Source organism: Panthera pardus, unplaced genomic scaffold (assembly GCF_024362965.1).
Source record: "Panthera pardus isolate Hobbes unplaced genomic scaffold, ASM2436296v1 HiC_scaffold_27, whole genome shotgun sequence".
NCBI lineage: Eukaryota > Metazoa > Chordata > Mammalia > Carnivora > Felidae > Panthera > Panthera pardus.
Genome location: NW_026526843.1, coordinates 23,405,439 through 23,418,768, shown reverse-complemented (window position 1 = coordinate 23,418,768; position 13,330 = coordinate 23,405,439). Strand labels below are relative to the sequence as shown.

Genomic DNA, 13,330 nt, shown 5'->3' with positions numbered 1-13,330 from the left:
TTCATCAAGAAACATTATAAAAGGGGCACTTTGGTGGCTCAGTCGGTTAAGTGTCCGACTTTGGCTCAGGTCATGATTTCTCGGTTTGTGAGTTTGAGCCCCACGTCAGGCTCTGTGATGACAGCTCAGAGCCTGGAGCCTGCTTCAGATTCTGTGTCTCCTTCTCTCTCTGCCCCTCCCCCACTTGTGTTCTGTCTCTCTATCAAAAATAAATAAATGAAAAAAAATTAAAAAAAAGAAACATTATAAAAAAACTGTCAAAATCAAAGACAGAGAGAATCTTAAAAGCAACATGAGACAAGAAGAGTGTAACTTAAAAAGGAACCTGAATTAGACTATCAGCACATTTTTCAGCATAAATATTACATGCCCCAATAGAGTGGGATGACATTGTCAATGTACTAGGAAAAAAAAAAACCTGCCAACCAAGAATACTCTGAAAAAGTTGTCCTTCAGAAATGAAAGAGAAATAATTTCCCAGACAAAACCTGAGGGAGAACATCACCACTAGATCTGCCTTACAAGAAACGCTGAATGGAGTTTTTCAAGCTGAAATGAAAGGATGATAATTAGTAACATGAAAATATACAACAAAGTGATAAAAATAATTGTGTATTCAATTCAGGATACTCTCACACTGTAATGTGGCATATTAACCACTTAACTATAGTACAAAAGTTAAAGGACAAGAATATGAAAATAACTATAGCTATCATAATTATTAATAAATAAACAATATAAGAAGAGATAAATTGTGATATCAAAAACATAAAAGGTGGGATAGTAAAAGGATAGAATTTTGTGTGTGATTGAATGTAAGTTATCAGTGTAAAATAGATTGTTATATTTTTAAGATGTTTTTATGTAAGCCTCATGGTAAACATAAAGCAAAAAGCCATAGTAGATTCACAAAAGATAAAGAAAAGAGAATTTGAACATACACCTTATAGAAAATAAAAAAAAAAATTCCAAAGAAGTCAGCAAGAGGAGCAAAGGAACTACAAAACAGCCAGAAACCAATTAATGAGATGGCATTAGTAATTCCTTACCTATCAACAATTACTCTAGATGTAAATGTATTGAATTCTCTACTCAAAAGGCCTAGTAACTGGATGCATAAAAAGAACGACTAACTTTAGAGAAGTGTCTATTCATGTTTTCTGCCCATTTCTTCACTGGGTTATTTGTTTTTTGGGTGTGGAGTTTGATGAGCTCTTTATAGATTTTGGATACTAGCCCTTTGTCCGATGTGTCATTTGCAAATATCTTTTCCCATTCCGTTGGTTGCCTTTTAGTTTTGTTGGTTGTTTCCTTTGCTGTGCAGAAGCTTTTTATCTTCATAAGGTCCCAGTAATTCACTTTTGCTTTTAATTCCCTTGCCTTTGGGGATGTGCCGAGTAAGAGATTGCTACGGCTGAGGTCAGAGAGGTCTTCTCTAAAGAAGACATCCAGATGGCCAACAGGCACATGAAAAGATGTTCAACGTCGCTCCTTATCAGGGAAATACAAATCAAAACCACACTCAGATACCACCTCACGCCAGTCAGAGTGGCCAAAATGAAGAAATCAGGAGACTATAGATGCTGGAGAGGATGTGGAGAAACAGGAACCCTCTTGCACTGTTGGTGGGAATGCAAATTGGTGCAGCCGCTCTGGAAAGCAGTGTGGAGGTTCCTCAGAAAATTAAAAATAGACCTACCCTATGACCCAGCAATAGCACTGCTAGGAATTTATCCAAGGGATACAGCAGTACTGATGCATAGGGGCACTTGTACCCCAATGTTTATAGCAGCACTCTCAACAATAGCCAAATTATGGAAAGAGCCTAAATGTCCATCAACTGATGAATAGATAAAGAAATTGTGGTTTATATACACAATGGAATACTACGTGACAATGAGAAAGAATGAAATATGGCCTTTTGTAGCAACGTGGATGGAACTGGAGAGTGTGATGCTAAGTGAAATAAGCCATACAGAGAAAGACAGATACCATATGGTTTCACTCTTTTGTGGATCCTGAGAAACATAACAGATACCCATGGGGGAGGGGAAGGAGAAAAAAAAAAAAAAGAGGTTAGAGTGGGAGAGAGCCAAAGCATAAGAGACTGTTAAAAACTGAGAACAAACTGAGGGTTGATGGGGGGTGGGAGGGAGGGCAGGGTGGGTGATGGGTATTGAGGAGGGCACCTTTTGGGATGAGCACTGGGTGTTGTATGGAAACCAATTTGACAGTAAATTTCATATATTAAAAAATAAAAAATAAAAAAAATAAAAAAAAAAGAACGCCTAACTATATACTGCCTACAAGAGAGCCACATCAACTTTAAAGGCATACATAGATTCAAAGTGAAGGGATGGAAAAAGATTAACCATGCAAGTGAAAACCAAAATAAAGCAGGGGTAGCTATACTTATATCAGGTAAAATAGACCTTAAGACAAAAATGGTAACAAAAGATAAAGTCATTACAAAATGATAAAAGGGTCAATCCATCAAGAAGATATAACAATTATAAATATATATGTGTCCAACATTGAAGCACCTAAACATATTAAGCAAATACTAACAACTCTAAAGGGAGAAACAGACAACAATAAAATAATAGAAAGGAACTTCATTCCCCACTTTCAGCAATGGATAGTTCATCCAGACAGAAAATCAATAAGAAAATGTTTGGCTTGAAATGTACTTCATTCTAATTGGATTAAACTATTTAAGGGTTAGATTCTCAATTTTTCTTTTTCACTATTTTTACACTATTTCAGGAAATTTTATCAGTTTACATGAGTGTAAGTCTGGATTCGTAAAATGTTTGGTGTATTCTTGTTATATTTTTCCTCCTTAATATCTATATATGTGAAAAATAATTTCTTTATTTAAAATGAAGAGGTAATCAGATAGTTATTGAATGTACAGAATCACATCAACTATGAAAAAGTGAGGTTAATGAACATGTTTCTTTTTTTTTTCTTATGGGAAACTACTTTTTCTTTGTTTACTCCTTAGGAAGAAAATTAACTTTGATCACATATTACCTTAAAAAAAATCCAGTTTTACATATTCCTAAATAGATAGGACCAAATGATGAGAGAAATAATTTCTTCTGTAAAAATTGACCAGAGTCTATTTACAAAAAACTAACATGCAATGTAATTCAAGGTATATAAATAAAGACTGCTTGGGATCATAACATTCCAAATGTATGATAGTTGCAACTCCATCCTAACAAGTGTGAAAGTATTTGCTCTCATGTTGCTTTGTCCAAAAGAGTAGAGCTGAATCAGTAAGAGCAAACTAAGCACCTAATCTTTTGTAAACAACTTAGATTGTTATTGGCAGCAGAAATATCCATGAAAAACAGTTCTACAACAAAGTATAATAACTGAATATTTTCCATGAACATATCACAGTATCTGATATTTTCTTATGAGAGAAAAATATGAAGGAACAATAAAGATGAAACAGCTACCACAAAAAAAGTGTCTCCCCCATAACTATTTGAAAGGGTAAAAAGGTGAGATTAGAGGTTTGATGATGCTAATATGAAAGGAAATTGAGTATTGTATTTCTTATTTTATACAACTTTTACTCTTCATGCAAATAGTTATAGTCAAGCCCATAAAAGTGTAATCCATGGCATTTTAAAGCCATCTTTGTAATTATTTAAAAGGGCCTTTTAACAATTTTAATACAAAGGTCTGTGCTGTATAAGCAGTCCTCTACTGTGTATTATAACAATAAGGCTTACTTTTAAAACAAAGACTAAGTGGGAGTTATGAACCACTGGATTTAACAAACATTATTTACAGTTGTTTTTTGCATCTTTTTTGTTTGTTTGTTTTTGGGATCTTCCACTACATCAAGGTGGCTCAGTATCTTGGAGTTCTTCATCAGATTCTTCCTCTGACTCTGAATCACTATCAGAGTTATCTGGACTTTCAGTATCAGGTAAAACATCATCATCATCGTCATCATCATCATCATCATCGTCATCTCCAACCACATCACTTTCTGCATCATGATCTTCTACCTCACTGAAGCTAAGTCCACAAAGTCATTGATATCTGCCTGACAATTCACTGTCCATACTATGCTGATATTGAGACTCCAGTTCTTCACTAATTTTCTTGTCTTCTTCCCCTGATTGGGAGTGAGCTGTTGATTTGTGATCTCCTCCAACAAGATGATCAGTATGTTCTTTCTTTCCTGCTCCCTTAAGTCTTAAGAACTTTTGTTTTCTTTCTTCATTACCCCAATCTGCTGCTTCCCAATTCCTAGATCCAAATCATCATTTGGAGAGGATGAATACTTCACCCCATGCGAATGGGACTCCCTGGCAGCACTCAGCATTGTGCGGACCCCGATGGGATACGCTGAACCCACTAGTTGTTCTCTACAGCCACAGCTCCAGCACCCTGCAAACTCCCTCCGGCCCAAGCAGTGCCGCTTAAGAATGCGAATGAACACATGTTTCATTTGACTTCTGCTTCTTTGAAGTTTCCTTGGCACAGTCAGATGAACTGAAAGAGAATATGCAAAACTTTATTCATGTTATTTAGATTTAGTAGTTTTCTATGATTCTGAAGAATCATTTAAACAATGTACCTATAAACAAAGCAAAGAATTACAATATTTTGAAATATCTATTATATGAACTGGTTGTTTTGATCACTCATTAAAAAGAAGGGAGAAAGGATTTTGGCAAAGTTTATATACTTTTCACAGTGCATCTTGTATTCAAGATAGTATATGTTCCTGTTTATTAAAAGAATTTTTTTAACAGGATATTTATATATAGGCAACACAGATAGCTCATTATGTTTTTATTTTGAGCACTTTGGGATTTTCCAAAACTACTGTTTCTTTTATATGCTCTGATCTCATTTGCTAGATAGAAGAATCCGCTTTAAATCTCTGACACTGTTTATATACCACTACTTACTTTTTTCAAGGCAATTCATGACTACAATATTTTGATTATTCACTATGTACAGTTTTGATACTATTCAGTTTCAATGTTGAGAAAGAGGAGCTTAAGATATATTACCATGATTTTTTCTGCCTTAGTACCTATATAAAACCATGTTTTAATGTGGTAACTCAGTGAATATTAATACAGTCCAAGCATCCATTGCAGACGCACTATGCAACATTATTGTTTTTATTGTGTGATATATTGAATAACAAAGTGTATCAAGTCAATAAACTGGGGAAAGATTATTTGTCATACAGGAAGATGCTTTAGTCCTTGTTTTTTAGCTTTCTATTTTTGGAAGGAAGAAGTAAAACTTTATGTTCATCATGTGTGGAATGGTAACTCCTCCCATAATACTGTGACCTCAAAGCACCCTCGAGATACTCAATATTGATTGCTTGATTTGTAACAAAAACCTTTGTTGTGTTGTCTATACAGGCCTCACTGATATTCTCAGGGCCTATCCATCACATCATATCGATCTACACTTCCAATAGCATAGTAATAGGCAGAATAGATTTTGATGGTCCAAGATTAGTGAAATAATTTAGTAGAGAAACACTTCTCGATTCACTAACATTGGCACAGAAAGCTTGATGTTTCCATAGTGTATAATTTGTTCCCATTGCTTTGAACACAAACTAAGGAAAGCACAGTGCAGTTTTTCAGTTTTTCTATTCTGTCTATTTAATTGAGTGAAAGAAAAGGAATTACTGATATTTCTAACTATTCAGAAGATAGAGAAGGTCAGGGTCAGAACTGTGGATTTTAAGTGTCCATAAATTAAAATCACATAGGTGCTTACATATGTTCATGATAATTGTTAGGTTGAATGTATGAATACTCTTATAAACATGGTGAAAGAATTCTTATTTTTATCAGGATTTGGCAATGTGGTCATATATTCTTGTGATATCATAGTATTTTTTTATCTTTTGAAATAGAAATTTATTTTGAAATTTTGTAAATTGAACATAAAGAGAATTAATTGAATCCAATATTACAGTATTTAGGTATATACACAGGAGATTAAGAGACTCTGCTCACAATATGTCTCAACTCTCTAGCCCCCTCAGTAACTAAAATCTAGTTATCCAGAAATCACATTAGAGGTACAGGTTGCTTTGGGTCCTCTGTATAAATAAACGTGCATGAAATATATCAAACTCCAAGAGGAAAACTCTGTCATGTGCAAGTCAGTTAATCTGTCTAATGAAATCACTCAAGAACTGTGAGCATAAGATTTAAATTAAGTGAATAAATTCTGTCCCTGGTTTAGCAGTTGTGCAAAAGTATGATTTCATCCAGCAATTCATTGACTATTAATGAAGCTTTTAATAATACACTGGATAGGCTGCCCTTTTAACGAGCAAAATCTGACCTTTAATTTAACACTATTCCTTTAAATTGTTTTATCTTATATTTTCTCAACACTGTTTTTCTTTTTTGGCACATAAAGTACTTTCTTAGTTTTGAAAAGCACATATGCATTTCCTGGAAGATAATCACAAAAACTTAAAGTGGGAATATACAATTAATTTTAGTTTAAACCAGCCAAAATTAATATGGACCATAGTCATTAAAGAAGGGTCTTGTTTGCTGGATTTATTATCTTTTCTTCCAAGCTCATTAAGAAAGAGTCTAGCAAAGGGCTAAGGTCTCAATTAGTTTTAATGGGCATGACCGAAGTTTAATAAAGTGTGTGTTTTAATTGCCTGAGATTAAGCTAAATTGTAGCCTTAGTTTGCTATTGATAGAAGTAAGATTTTGACCAAGATGTTCAAAATAGTTTTCTAAAAGAAATTGATAAAGCTGGTAACCTATTGAAAAGAGCAATTGGTTTGTCTAGAAAAAAAAAATTATTAACATAAACTTCAAAGATAATTGAAGGAAACTGGCCACTAACTAATAATTCTAAATATTATCAAATTAGTTTTCAAACAGATACTGATCCAGATATAGCAGGTAGTGGATACAAAAACCTATCTGCTATCACATTGTTAGTGACTTATATAGGTAAACTATCCAAGGCTCTGAATATCTGTATCATGGAGGGCTAGCATTCTTGTACCCTTCAATCATTAAACTAGTCCATCAAATATTTTGGTGGTGTTTCTTTTCCAAAATGTTATTAGGTAAATGATATTTAATTTGAGAGGTTTTTAGCTTGGTTCAAGGTGTGTTGTTCAGTTTCCAGTAAGATAAATATAAAACTCTAAGCATTTTAGATATTTTGGAAATCTCAACCCCCATAAATGGTAGAAAAGAAAACCTACTCATAGGAATCCAACTTCATTCTCAGTAGATTAGCATATTAACTGTCATATAATTAGTTTCAGTAAAAAGAGAATAACTCTCAGAAAGCCACCAAGGAAAGTTTTAATTTTTAGCAATTCATAAATTTTAACTACTAAAAATATGTCATATAAAATTTTCTTTAAATATTTAACATGTTTAGGTCAGTTGTTCAGAACACAGTGATAATGAAGCTGGTGTTGTATGTGCATGTGTTTGTGTGTGTTTGGGATGTAATTTGTTATTTTATGTGTCAAGTTAGCTCAGGTATGGTGCTTGGTTATATAGTCAAACATTTGTCTAATTATTATGAAGATATATTTATATGTGATAAAATTTTTCCATCAGTTGAATTTAAGGCAAATTACCCTTCATAATGGGGGTGAACCTCATGCAATCAGTTCAAGGCCTTAAGAGCCAAGATTGAGGTTCCCCAAAAATGTTCTGCCTCAAGACTGCAGCATAGAAATCATGCTGCAGTTTCTACTCTGCTGGTCTGTCTTATGGATTTTGGATTCAGAAAAGCATCATCAAATCTTACATGAATTTCTATCCTGTTGGCCTACCTTGCAGATTACAGACTTGTTGACTTCCACAATTGCATGGTCCTGTGATCTAATTCCTTAAAGAAATCAGTTTCTCTCAATAGATTAGATATAGATGATATAGATATAGATTTAGATAGATGATAGATATAGATACATAGAGATGGTATAGGTATATAGATATAAATATAGGTATAGATATATAGATCCTATCTGTTCTTCTTGGGAGAACCCTGATACATGGGTCATGCTAATTTTGTCCTACACATATATTTCATAAAGATAATCATTTTACCCAAAGGGCAAAGTATGAGTATGTATAGTGTGGTGTAAACCAATAACCATTAAAAAACTCAGTGGTTTTGTTCTCCCTACAGAGGAACTGGGATGGGAAAAAAAGAGTACAACAGGTAAACAAAGGGTTTTAAAAGTAACCTCAAACTCCAAAGTAAATGAAATTTTTCTCATCATCATTTCTTATCTCAACGAAAGCTTAAAATTCAACTTCAATGACTGACAGGGAGTCTAATATATGAGATAGCTAAATTTGGTAAATATCAAGTATGACCAATAATCACACTATTAAGGAAAACTTCTGCCTTGGGTTTCTTCAGCTACTTATTATGACTTCCACAATACTGGGGACTTATTTTGAATTGACATACATATCCAATTTGCTTTGATAAACAATTACAAAGATTAATTAGTTCTTGGGCACTTTATATTCTAGGTCTGTGACTTTTGTAGCTAGTGTCATAGTGCAGTGGACTTGGCCTAGGTTGCACTAACTGTGACAATGCCAAATATGTGTGTCTATGTGTTGCTTTGTGTTCCTTTTTGTGCTTAGGCTGAGGTCAGTAATGACTACAGAGAAAGACAACTAATTGTAAATGATGTATGAAATTAAAAAAAAAATCTTTGGCCAGTGCATTCAGAAAATGAAGAATAGAGAGGAAATGCTGTGCAGAACTTCTCCTTAGTTTGTTCATATCTTGATATACTGCCAAATTAAGAAGGGGAAGACCAAAACCCAGCAAATTTGGGTGCGCTAAACTTTCCTTTATTGCATTCTAGTCTTTCATATTCTTATTTGACTCTATTCCTATACTTGTTTTAAAATATCTGACAGATGCTTTAGTTATGGAAATTAAAAACAATACTAAATATTGATGCTTACATTTCTAGAGACAAGAGGGGAAATAGAGTGCATGGAATTTTTTCCAGGTGCAATTAATTTCCTTTCAGAGAGGTCTTTCACACTATTTTCTACCAAGCAACTGACATGTTGTATGTATGTCTACTAGTCCATATACCTCTAACTGTTTTTTCTTCCATTCCTTTGTTTTTGTTTATGATTAATGCTAATGCAAAATATGTTAACTTCTTATCTGTTGATTCATTAAACTGAGTGAAATAAGCAGTTTGTGGAGAGAAGAGAGTCAACCTGTTATTTCATTAAATCATGAGTATTCTTAGTCAAAAGTCAAGCCAGTATCTTTTGGGAGAGTTACTTTCTGATAACGTAGAATAAGATAGTGATTAAGAGTTCCAAAACTGGAGTCATATTGCCAGGGTTTGAATTCTGGCTCCAAACCTTACTAACTGTATGTCCTTGATAAAATTATTTATACTTTCTATGCTTCCCCCTCATCCATAAAATTATCATATTCTAGTATTTACACTCTTATTGTGAAAATTATTATTTTGAAGATTAAATGAGATGAGATAAAGGTAACACTTTTTGGAGAATGCCTGACCAGTAAAAAGAACGAAATCATATGTGGTATTCTTTTTTTTCTCCCTCCTCCCAGCTTTATTCAGGTATAATTTACATGTGAAATAGTAATATATTTTACATGTACAGTGTGATGATTTGATATATGTATACATGGTGAAATTATGACCACAATAAAGTTAATTAACACATCTACTACTCACATGGTGTGTGTGTGTGTGATAATATTTAAGATGTGTTCTTAACAAATTTCAAGTATATAATACAGTGTTCTTAATTATAATCACCATGTTGTATATTAGATTATCAGAACTTATTTATCTTATAACTGAAAGTTTTATACTTTGACTAACACATCCTCATTTCTTCCACATCCAGCTCCTGGCAACCACCATTATATTTTGTTTTTATGAGTTCAAATTTTTTTCCTCATTACTATTATTATTATCCTTTCCTATTAGAACCTTGGGAAGTATCAACCATAGCAAAGAATATAGGCACATGAAATGGGAACTTTTTAAAGAAAAAAATTATGCTTATTTTTGAGAGAGAGAGAGACAGAGCGTGAATGAGAAGGGTCCGAGAGAGAAGGAGACACAGAATCTGAAGCAGGCTCCAGGCTTTAAGCTGCCAGCACAGAGCCCAAATTGGGGCTCAAACTCGCAAATGAGATCATGAGATCTCATGAGATCATGACCTGAGTCAAGGTCAGATATTTAAGCATATGGACCACCTAGGCACCCCAAAGTGGGAACTCTGAAAACTTTATGTGGTTACAATAGGTATATTAGTTGAAGGTTGATAACATTAGATATTTTACTTTTTCCTGAATTATAGAGAATGTGATTATAATTTTAATTTTACTATGGATTGTTATATTTAACCCTTTTGTGACTTTCTGAATGTAATAATATTGCTTCAAGGACATATGACAGAAGCTGAGATTGGATAGTTCTGAAATCTATAAAAATTGAAATATTATGTACTAAGCAAAACCAGATTGTTTGATCAAATCCCAGGACTTTATTTTGTTTTTTTTTATTTTGTTGATTTTTTAAAAATGTTTTTACTTTTGAGAGAGGGAGACAGAGTGAGAGCAGGGGAGGGGCAGAGATAGAGGGAAACACAGAATATGAAGCAGGTTCCAGGCTCTGAGCTCTCAGCACAGAGCCAGATGCAGGGCTCAAACTCAAGAACTGCGAGATCATAACCTGAGCCATAGTCAGATGCTTAACCAACTGAGCCACCCAGGCAACCCCTCATTAAATCCCAGGACTTTAAAATTAAGGGGCATGATTTGGAAAACTCAGTAGTCTTATTTCATAGTGTTAAACTCATGAAATGTATTATCCAAAGAGAATTCACAGAATAAAAACACATATTTGTTGTAAAATGTTTAGTAAATTTATAGATTTTTAAAGATCTAATGACATCTCAAAATAACTAGAATGAAATCAGAATATAAGTTATCTCACAACATGACTAGCTGGAGCATTCAGGCCAGAATCTTAATGAACAATGATGAAGACCCAGTATGTACATAGTGAATATCATATTTTCAAAAGCTTACAAATTTTCTGAATTTTCTGAGTTATTACAATGCTTTCAGTAAAATGACAACTAGCTTTTTTGTAAATATATACAACAATGTATATATAGACACTGCCAAAGCCTTCCATTTTCTTCTATAGATGAGATTATGCTGAATATAATCTGAACTATAATTGTTCTTTAAAGATGTGCATCTTTAGGGGCGCCTGGGTGGCTTGGTCGGTTAGGTGTCCGACTTTGGCCCAGGTCATGATCTCACGGTCAGTGAGTTCGAGCCCCGCGTCGGGCTCTGTGCTGACAGCTCAAAGCCTGGAGCCTGTTTCGGATTCTGTGTCTCCCTCTCTCTCTCTGCTCCTCGCCTGTTCATGCTCTGTCTCTCTCTGTCTCAAAAATAAATAAACGTTAAAAAAAATTTTAAAAAAAAGATGTGCATCTTTAAACAGTGTTCTGAGGATCTAGGAAGAACTAGGGAATAGAAATGTTAACCAACATAGATCACTTCTACATAATAAGATAATTTTATTCACTTATTTATTTATTTTTAAATTTTATTTTAATTCTAGTCAGTTAACATACAGAGTTACATTAGTTTCAGTTTTATAATATAGTGATTCAGCAATTCTATACATTACTAAGTGCTCATCAAGATATGTGTACTCTTAATCCCCATCCCCTACTTCAACCATCCCTCAATACTCCTCCCCTCTTTGTTCTCTCTTAGTCAAGAGTCAGTTTCTTGGTTTGTATCCCTCCCTCTCCCTTTCTTTTTAATCTTTGCTCATTTGTTTTGTTTCTTAAATTCCACATATGAGTGAAATAATATGGCTTTGTCTCTGACTGACTTATTTCACTTAGCATTATACTATCTGTCTCCATCTCGTTGCAAATGGCAAGATTTCATTCTTTTAAATGGCTGAATCACATCTGCGTTATCTATTCATCTATTGATGGACACTTGGTCTGCTTCCATAATTTGGCTATTGTGAATATTGCTGTTATAAACATCGGGATGAATATATCCCTTTGAATTCATATTTTTGTACTTTTTTGGTAAATGCCCAGTAGTGTGATAACTGGATAATAAGTACTTCTATTTTTAACTTTTCGAGGAATTTCCAGAGTGGCTGTACCAGTTTGCATTCCCACCAACAGTGTAAGAGGGTTCCCTTTTCTCCACATCCTCACCAACACCTGTTGTTTCTTGTGTTGTTGATTTGAGCCATTCTGATAGGTGTGAGGTGATATTAATTGCAGTTTTAATTTGCATTTCTCAAATAAATGACTGGTTGAACATCTTTTCATGTGTCTGTTGGTCATCTGGATGTCTTCTTTTGAGAAATATCTGTTCCTTTCTTCCACCTATTTTTAAATTGGATTATTTGTTTTATGGGTGTTGAATTGTTTTGTAGAAAGAGGTTTTCTTTTTTTAATTTAAATCCAATGTAGTTGGGGTGCCTGGGTGGCTCAGTGGGTTAGGCGGCCGACTTCGGCTCAGGTCATGATCTCGCGGTCTGTGAGTTCTAGCCCCGCGTCGGGCTCTGTGCTGACAGCTCAGAGCCTGGAGCCTGCTTCGGATTCTGTGTCTCCCTCTCTCTGACCCTCCCCTGTTCATGCTCTGTCTCTCCCTGTCTCAAAAATAAATAAACGTTAAAAAAATTTGTAAAAAAATAAAAATTAAAAAATTAAAAAAATAAATCCAATGTAGTTAACATATAATATAATAATGATTTTAAGAGTATAATTTAGTGATTCACTACTTATATATAAGACCCAGTGCAATGCAATCCCAATCAAAATTGCACCAGCATTCTTCTCGAAGCCAGAACAAGCAATCCTAAAATTTGCATGGAACCACAAAAGGCCCCGAAAAGCCAAAGTAATTTTGAAGAAGAAAACCAAAGCAGAAGGCATCACAATCCCAGACTTTAGCCTCTACTACAAAGCTATAATCATCAAGATAGCATGGTATGGGCACAAAAATAGACACATAGACCAATGGAATAGAATAGAAACCCCAGAACTAGACCCACAAAAGTATGGCCAACTCATCTTTGAATAAAGCAGGAAAGAATATCCAATGGAAAAAGTCTCTTTAACAAATGGTGCTGGGAGAACTGGACAGCAACATGCAGAAGGATGAAACTAGACCACTTACACCGTTCACAAAAACGAACTCAAAATGGATAAAGGACATGAATGTGAGACAGGAAACCATCAAAACCCTAGAG

General features: G+C 34.2%; 1 pseudogene; it reads right to left on the bottom strand.

The window, feature by feature from the left end:
- Positions 1-3,774: 3,774 nt before the first annotated feature.
- Positions 3,775-4,477, bottom strand: LOC109250675 (small acidic protein-like; annotated as a pseudogene).
- Between the last annotated feature and the right edge of the window lie 8,853 nt (positions 4,478-13,330).